Below are 9712 nucleotides of genomic sequence, written 5' to 3'. Positions count from 1 at the left end.
ATTACATAGTACTGATATTCAATCAATTTAATACAGTTTTATGTAGTTTTGTAGTTTTTTTTAATGTTCAGTACTAGGTGCTTGGTGTTATATACTTGTCATTATGTGATATTCTTGTGACAGTTTGTGAAAGCAGTGACAAATTATACACAGAAAAAAAATCCATGATTATTGTGGGTTTAGCTGTACAATCACATAGTTTGTACAATCACATAGTTTGTTTTTAATCATTTCAATTACTTATGTGTAACTTATCACATTTCTTTATCAATTTGCCTAGAGCTGTTTTTTTTTTTGGGGGGGGAGAGATTTTCTAGCCATAAAAAAATAGTATATTCCTTTAAATTTGAGATATAAGGTGTAATTTTCTCAGTGATGATGTTCACAGTAAAACAATAATTGAATGAACTGTATTAACAATTTGCATTCTGGTTTACACCATGAACTGGTTATTTCTTAAGAATTTAAACAAAGCTGAAACAGGTATATTTAAGATAATTGCCAGTTGTGGCAACAATCTCAAAATGAGTTTGATCTGATTCCAATGAAGTGACTACCCAAGTGTTTGTATTTGAAAATATAACTCTAGAAGTAAATGTGTAATTATTGACAAATGAGAAAAATATGCACAGTATTTCATCAAACTGGTCTTTTTCCAAGTAATGTTACAACATTGTCCCACAAATACCTTTCTGTGTTAGTGATCTTCAGAGTTATCATTTTATTTCACAAAGTTAAGTTTACATTAATGTATCAGATATAGATCTATAGTAATGTGACAATTAACCTTGATTTTTAAGATTTTCTCATGGAATAATTGTTTGCTACAGCAATTACTCAGTTTGAAATATGGCAGTTATTGGTTATTTAACATCGCTGTTTGAATGTCAAAACTTTGCTATAAATTTAAAAAATTTGATCAGTTCATGTAACTTTAGTAAACCAAGGGCCCATTGCAAAGAGATTTGCATCTGGTCACAACTCAACAAATCAAGCGTAAGTCCCTAATACTCGATTTCTATCGGTTAACACTTCAAGTTGCGTTTGATTGTTGGAGTTGCGATTATTAACAACTCTTTCTACATGTACAATAGGCCCCATGTTGTCTGAAAGGTTTTGAGTGTGTATGTTTTATTATAAGGAAATCACATACCTCTATATATATTTTTTTATTCGGCATTTCAACAATGAAGAAGTTACAAAGCAAATACACAGGTACAAAAGAGGAAAGGAACAATGGTGTCTACAGTATTATAAATCCCCGACCTAGGGGGCGTTTCATGAAAGGACTTTTCGGACGTTTTATCCGACAATTCCCAGTTTATCAGACAGTTACTATAGGAACAGTGCCTCTAAGCCAATCAAAATCTTGGAAAGATGTCAGATCTGACAACTTGTCAGATGAAAATATTGATGAAACGCTCCCCTGGACTTGAAGTTTACATCCAAGAATAAAAACATATGCATTGAATGTTACATATAATGTATACTAGTATAATATATTAAAGTCACATACATTAAAAAACATATACACTCCCCTCCAAAAGTTTGGGAACACCTGTCTTCAGTGTGTGTTTTTCGAACTTTGGTAGACTTTACTGAAGTTAAGCCTCATAGTGCAGCCGTATTGTTGTTTTAAAGTGAAGGCTATACACCAGTGTACATTTTATCATTGATTCAAACAAATTCAAAGCTCTTAAGAGACGTGCAGCTGCCAAAGAGGGCAGGCTATCAGTCAAGATGGCATTCTCTAAAAAATGCTTACTTTGTTTAACATTGTTCTGTGTGGGGTTCTATTCTGAAATTCTTCCCATTATTTTGTGAATGTTACAGCAGATGTCCTCAGAATTTGTTGCTCAGTAGGCCTATTGTTCATAAGACAGTTAATTTATGGAAATCTGCATCTTTATCCTGGAAAACATCTAAACTTGACAAATGCCTAATCCTTCTTTAAAGAAAATGCATGGAAGTGGAGTAGACATCAGTGCAATTTGAAATTCATGAATTCAAAAGTTATTCAGAGTTTTTTTACACTTATTCCAGTGCACCTTCATTCATTTTGCCTATTCAGTTTTTCTTAGTCAGAAGTCAGTCACAAAATTAAAATGGCTAAGACAAGACAGCTTTCTTTGGAAACACGTCAGTCAATTGTAGTTTTGAGGAAAGAAGGCTACTCCATGCGAGAAATAGCCAGGAAACTTAAGATCAGTATCCATGCTGTTCACTACAGCCTGAAACGCAAAGAGGCCACTGGGTCTAATGGGGACAGGAAACGAAGTGGTAGGCCAAAAACAACATCTCCTGCTGAAGATAAATACATTCGGGTGAGCAGTCTGCGCAACCGTTGTCTGACTTGCCCACAGATTGCAGCTGACCTCAACAACACCCGTGAAACGCCTGTATGTTCTTCAACTGCAAGAAGACGTCTCTGTGGAGCAGGGCTGATGGGCCGTGTGGCTTCAAGGAAACCACTCCTCAAAGAAAAGAACCGGAAGAAAAGGCTTGCTTGGGCTAAGAAGCATAAAGACTGGTCTTTGGAGCAGTGGCAGAAGGTTCTTTGGTCTGACGAATCAAAGTTCGAGGTGTTTGGCAGCAAGCGACGCACCTATGTGAGACGGCAAAAGGGAGAAAAGATGCTACCCCAGTGCATCAAGCCAACTGTGAAACATGGTGGTGGTAATGTCATGGTTTGGGGTTGCTTTGGTGCAGGAAAGGTAGGCAGCTTGCACAGAGTAGAGGGTATCCTCAACCAGCACGGCTATCATTCAATCCTACAGCGGAAGGCCATCCCTTCAGGGAAACGTCTGATTGGAGAAGGATTAATTTTCCAGCAGGACAATGACCCCAAACACATGTCAAGACTATGCAGAGACTACTTGAAGAAAAAGGAAGAGAAACAAGTCCTGGAAATCATGGATTGGCCACCCCAGTCCCCAGATCTCAATCCCATCGAGCTGCTTTGGGAAGAACTAGACAGGAAGGTTCGAAAAACTTGCCCAACAAGTGAGACTCATCTGTGGGAGATACTACAGAAGGCATGGCAGGGTATTTCAAATGACTCCCTCAAGAAGTTGACCAACAGGTTGCCAAGAGTGTGTCGTGCTGTTATTGCTGTCAAAGGAGGATTCTTTGATGAGAAGGCAGTCTAAATGGAACACTTCGAAAAAAGAAAGACATGCCTTTAAGTTAAAATTCATTCAAGATTTTATGTTTTGTTACAGTATCACAAAAAGAAAGAATAAACTGTGAAGTCTTTTTGCAATAAATGAGTTTCCATGATCAAGAAAAAATGATACCTTTTTTGATTAATATTGTGGTTATTAAAAGAAATATATGATTTATTGTCTTTTATGTTTATTCAATAAAATTTATTTTAAAAGTTTTCCATATCAGTGAAACACTGAGTATTGTTTAATTTTATTTTTGTGTCTGACTTCTGACTAAGAAAAGGAAAAATGAATGAAGTTGCACAAGTAATAGTGTAAAAGCTCTGAATAACTGCATGTAATAAAAGAAGTTAGCATTTTGAGAGAATGCCATCTTGACTGGTAGCCAGCCATTTAAGAGAGTATAAATTTGTTTGAATCAATAACAAAATTTACACTGCTGTATAATCTTCACTTTAAAACAAAAATTCAACTGTGCTATGAGCCTGAATATCAATAAAGTCTACCAAGTATAGAAAAACACACACTGAATGCAGGTGTTCCCAAACTTTTGGAGGGGAGTGTATATATATATACAGTGCGTCCCAGAAAAAAACAAAACAGAGATTTAGCGATGATTTATCATTACTTAATCATTAATAAAATAGACAAATGACCTACCAATGTAAAGCTTAGAATCCCCTCTTTCATCTGACATTAGTTAAATTATTCCTTTCTCACGCATGAGTGAGCAAAAACAATTTGAAGAAAGGATGCCAAAAACTCATTTGGCGGGGGGTATCTAAATTTCAAAATGAAAACCACATGCCTAAAAAGTTCAATATCTGCTCTTTGATTTGATACCTTAATCACAGAAAATGGTCAAGAAGTAAAAAACTTATGCTCCCTCAAAACAATGCTTGTATTTCCATAATTTAATCAAATAAACGTGTTTTCACCGTTTTTCCACAGAAGCTATCGCATGGTTAACAAAAGACTTAATGCATGGTTGATCGTCAACAAAACGGAGTGTCGAGTGAGTTTGAACGCTAGCCTGTAAAACCTCTTCATTTCATGAAATTATTGAAATTCAAGTCTTATTTGAAATAGCCAGAATTTTGTTATTTCTCGACTATTTTCTGCAATTGAGGTATCAAATTAAAGAGCAGATATTGAACTTTTAAAAATGTGGTTTTCCTTTTGAAACCCAGATACAGCCCGCCAAGTGACTTTTTGGTATCCCCTCTTCAAATTGTTTTTGCTCACTCATGCGTGAATGAAAATCAATCTAAGTAATATCAGATGGAAGAGGAGATTCTAAGCTTTACATTGGTAGGTCATTTGTCTATTTTATTAATGATTAAGTTATGAGAAATCATCGCTAAAACTCGGTTTCTTTTTTCTGGGAGGCACTGTATATATATATATATATATATATATACTGTAATGTATATTATATATATACTGTAATGTATGTTATCCTTGCCAGTCTTTGCACACTGTAAGTTAAAAAATGTGTTCCTTATACGTTTGTCAGAATGATTTGTTAAAGATAAGTTACAATGTCTGTGATGAAGATGTGCATGTATGTTCATATTAATTACTTTATGAAATTGATAATTTCATGAAATAATAGAAATCAATCCAATTTCAACGCACAGAACATGATTATGTCTGCAGGTTGAATTGAAACTAGAACAAAACATTTTGTTTTAAATTAGGAATATGTTTAATTGAAGCTAATATATAAAAACTGAAATAATTTAGGCCTACGTTCATTCCTGTTCATGTAATTTGAATACTTGAATTGTATATTTCTTGTTATATTATGCTGCTGTATATGAGATCAAAGAAACATAATTACCACTGAGAGATGTTATTTCTTGATTGTTTTTATTATTTTATGGATCAAAAAGTAGTGTTAAAACTATAAATGGTTAAAAAAAAAGATTGAAATGGAAAACGAAATGATGAGTGTGTTGTTGGAGAAGAGAGAGGAGTGGTTCTCAGTGTGTTTGTACTGTATTTGAGACAAGAATGAGGAGGAGGAGATGATGATGATGAAGAAGAAGAGGAGGAGAAGAGGAAGAAGGAGGAGGGGATGAGAAAAGTAAAAGAAAGATGAAGGGAAGGGGATGAGGACGAAGATGGAGAGATGGAGGGAAAAAGAACAAGGAAAAGTAGGAGAAGGAAAGATAAGAGCCCCCTCCCCAAATACAGGTTCCCCAAGTGGGAATTAAAACATCGAATAGAATGACATTAAATCACAAAGCAAATAACATAGTGCCATAACAATAAAGACGGTGAACAAAAATTCAGAAAGATAAAAACATGGGAGCTAAAAATATGCAACCCAAATGCTCTGATAATCATCTCGTCTTGCCCACATGCTGTAGAAATGATTATTACATGACACGATCTTAGGTCTAGCAATGTCAACATCCTTCAGACGAGATGCTGATGTAGCATATATATCTGATTGGGGTTCCATGACATTTTATCGCGCGACAATTACTCCGCTCTAAATGCCACACACACAAATGGAATCACCAACTTCACCCACGATTTTTACCCTATCCTAAACCGTTACATAAAACCCTATTGCCACTCTAACCTTAACGCTAAGTTCACCCTAAAAAAAAAGTTTATTGTAAAAATGGCAGAAAAAAATAATTAAAAATATTGCCGAAGGTTTTCGAGAAAATTCATCAAATAATAAAAAAATTATTAGAATTTCAATTATTTGATTTGTGACGTCATATGCGAGCAACATTCCTATATAGCGAATAGTAAAAAATCAATGAAATGTCATTTTCTCAGAAAATTGAAGATGGTTTTCACTGTACCTTTTGTATATCAATAGACAAATCGTTTCACACCCGATCATGAATAGGAAACAAAATTAAGACATCAGGAACCATACAAAATTTGAAATTCATGCATTTTATATTAAATAACACATGGGGCAGCTGCTCGTTTATGACGTCACAAATCCAAAACTTTGAACTCTAATAACTTTTTTACTCTCTAACGGATTTTCCTCAAACCTTCACTAATATATTTTAACTATTTTTTTTCTGCTATTTTTACAACAAAGTTTTCTTCAGGGTGAACTTCCCCTTTAAGCCCTGATCAATTGCCGCAGGAGCAAATTTCGTGTCACCCTAGTGGTGTTCCCATCTGATCTTGCCATGTCTTCTAAGGAAGCTTGTAATGGCAAGAGAAGAAGATGAGAAAGACGTATATAAAAACCCCTCAAAAAAAGTTCTGCAACTCAAGTTTGAGTGCTAATAAATTTCTTAGTGTGCCATCATCATATGTGAAAGTGGTATCATTGGAAAGTTTAAATATTCTTCTTTACGATCATGTGTCATTTGTAATGCTACTGTTATCATGAAATACACAGACATGATGAATATGCAGCAATGTTAGAAATGAAATGTTGCAAAATTCGTTGCCATGTCATGTTTGAGTTCTCCAACTCAAACTGCAAGTTTGAATGGTAATAAATTTCTAAATGTGCCATCATCATGTGTAAAAGTGATATCTTTAGAAAGCATGTCATTGTAAAGAAGAATAATTCAGCTTTCCAATGATACCAGTATCACCTTTTTATACTTCATTAACCAAAAAGATATCATCCCCCCAAACTGAGTTGCAAAACTTTTTTTGAGGGGTTTATTAACGAGAAGACGAGATGTTGAAAATCGGCAGGTCAGCTTTTTTTTTTTTTAGATTCAGTTTTATTTCCAACAGAAATAACAAATATTGATACAAATCATTTTCATAGATTATAACAAATATTTACAATACATTAATAATAATCATAACTAACATATAAAAATATAATACAAAATATTTTATAGACAAATAATATATAGTTAGGATAGAAAAAAAAAGTATCTGTGGAAATGGGGGATTCACTAAAAAGCATAGCTTGTATAATGTGAATCCCCCTAAAGAAAGAGAATAGAGGAGAGAGGGAGAGAGAGAGACGCAATGGTTGCTATTTGCCTACGGAGATTTACTGAATAGATTAAAAAGAACAGGATAACTCACAGAACAAGACAAAACGAAAAAATAATAGAAAAAAAACAAAAACAAAAAAAAAACAGGACGACAAAAGGAGAAATAAACGTAAAATAGAATCAGGACAAATTTCGACCGAAAAGAGAGGATAAAACAAAATGATAGACTAAAAAAAATAACTTTAAGTCTGAGAGGAGATGATAACGAGCGGGAATTAGAACTGAAGACCTCGGTAGGATTTAAGTAAAACGTTTTTAAGTTTTCTTTTAAAAGAATATATGGAAGGGCTGTTTTTTATGTTATTGTCGAGGGAGTTCCAAAATCTAGGGCCATCGAACATAAATGTACTCTTTGCTAATAAAGTTCTAAAACGGGGTAAATGAAATTCGTCAGATTGCCGAGTAGGGTAATTATGAAAAGACCGATTAAGAGGAAACATAGAATCAAATACACGCGGAAGTGTGTTTTTGTCAAAATTAAACATAAATTGTCCTAAATGAAATAAATATAGGTCGCTTATCTTCAGCAATTTGCTATCAAAAAATAGTGGGTCAGTGTGTGAACGAAAAGCTGAATTATGAATAACACGAAGGGACTTCTTTTGCAGTAATAACAGTCTATCTAAAATGGTTTGATGGGTGCTGCCCCAGGCAAGTATCCCATAATTCAAGTAAGGCAAGATCAGGGAAGAATATAGCATTAAAAGTGATGACGACGAAAAATGATATTTCAGTTTATTGATAATGCCAATATTTCGCGAAATAATCTTACATATCCAATCTATGTGGTATTTCCAGGAAAGCTTATTATCAACGGTAACACCGAGAAATTTAATGAATGTGACACTTTCTAAATTAGTTTCGTCTAAAACAATGTCCATGGGAAGTGTATCAATGGAATTGCTAAATAGCATATATTTAGTTTTAAGTAAATTAAGAGACAATTTGTTGGATCTTATCCATTGTGTGACTTTTAAAAGTTCATTATTAATTGTATTTACTAAGGTATATGGATTTTTATGGGAATAAAATATATTAGAATCGTCTGCAAAAAGAATGAACGAAAGGATATCAGATGATTTACAAAAGTCATTAATATAAATAATAAATGATAAAGGGCCTAACAGACTGCCTTGCGGGACTCCACAATTAATGTACTGCATATTGGATGCATGACCATTCAAAGATACAAACTGACGTCTGTCGGATAAGTAGCTTCTGAACCACTCCAAGGCCTTCCCGCGCACACCATAATGAGAAAGTTTATGTAATAAGATATCATGGTTAATGGTGTCGAAGGCCTTGGAGAAGTCCAGAAAAATGCCGACTAGATGTGAGCAATTATCAAAAGCGTGAGCCACTTTATCAACGAAATTCAGTAATGCATGTTCTGTGTTGTGTTTTTCTCTAAATCCAAACTGAAAATTAGAAAAAATATTGTGAGATTTTAAAAAATCAATTGTTTTGCTATAAACCACTTTTTCTAAAATTTTTGACAAGGATGATAATAAAGAAATTGGGCGATAATTACTGACACTTAACTTGTCACCCTTTTTGTATAATGGAATGACCTTGGCAATTTTCATGCGATCAGGGACTTGACCGGAGGTTAGAGAAATGTTAAAAATATATGTCAAAGGATCGACAATTTCAGATATTATACCTTTTAAAATAAAGTTATTGACATCATCATAACCAGGACTTTTTTTATTATTCAAATTAGATACAATATCAGTAATATCTTTTTTGACTACGGGAGTGAAAAATATTGAACTAGAATTAGGTGTACCTAGGTAATCAAAAAAGTGTTTTGTTGAAGGGGGATGTCTCTAGCTAGGTTAGTTCCTATAGATGAAAAATAGTCATTAAAAATATTAGCTATATCATCAGGATCTCCAATAATATCACCGTTAGACCTTATTTCAGTTATATCGGACTTGTTATTGGATAAATTCATGGCTTGTTTAAGAACTTTCCATGTATTTTGAATGTCGTGTTTATACAGAATTATTTGATCAGTAAAATATCTTTTCTTTGCCAAACGTATTGTTTTGGTTAAAGTATTCTTATATGTGGTGTATTTAGTTTTAGCCTGAAGAGTGCCTTTAAGTTTGGAATTATAATATAAATTATTTTTTCTGTTGATTGAACGCAAAAGTGCTTTAGATATCCAAGGAAGTCTTGATGATTTTTTGTAGTTAGTTTGTCTATCTTTTACTTTTGGAATATGCTTATCTAATTCACTAATAAAAATATTCAGAAAGTTATTGAAGCATATGTTTACATCATTATTGTTATAAATAGGTGACCAGTCAACAGACTCTAACGAAACACCCAGTCTTGCGAGATTCTCTGGAGTAGGTCTCCGCCTTGATGGCTTGGAAGGATTAATACATGAGTGCTTAAGGGTAAAATGTGACATAATAGGAAAGTGATCAGTCAGATCAGATAATATTATTTCAGAATCAGGAGTCGGCATGACGTTACAAAATATGTTATCAATAAGTGTTGCAGAGCGATCGGCAATGCCAGCTTCTT

This window comes from Lytechinus variegatus, chromosome 15 (genome assembly GCF_018143015.1).
Source record: "Lytechinus variegatus isolate NC3 chromosome 15, Lvar_3.0, whole genome shotgun sequence".
NCBI lineage: Eukaryota > Metazoa > Echinodermata > Echinoidea > Temnopleuroida > Toxopneustidae > Lytechinus > Lytechinus variegatus.
The sequence above is the reverse complement of the archived record's forward strand: the minus strand, read 5'-3'. Positions refer to the sequence as shown.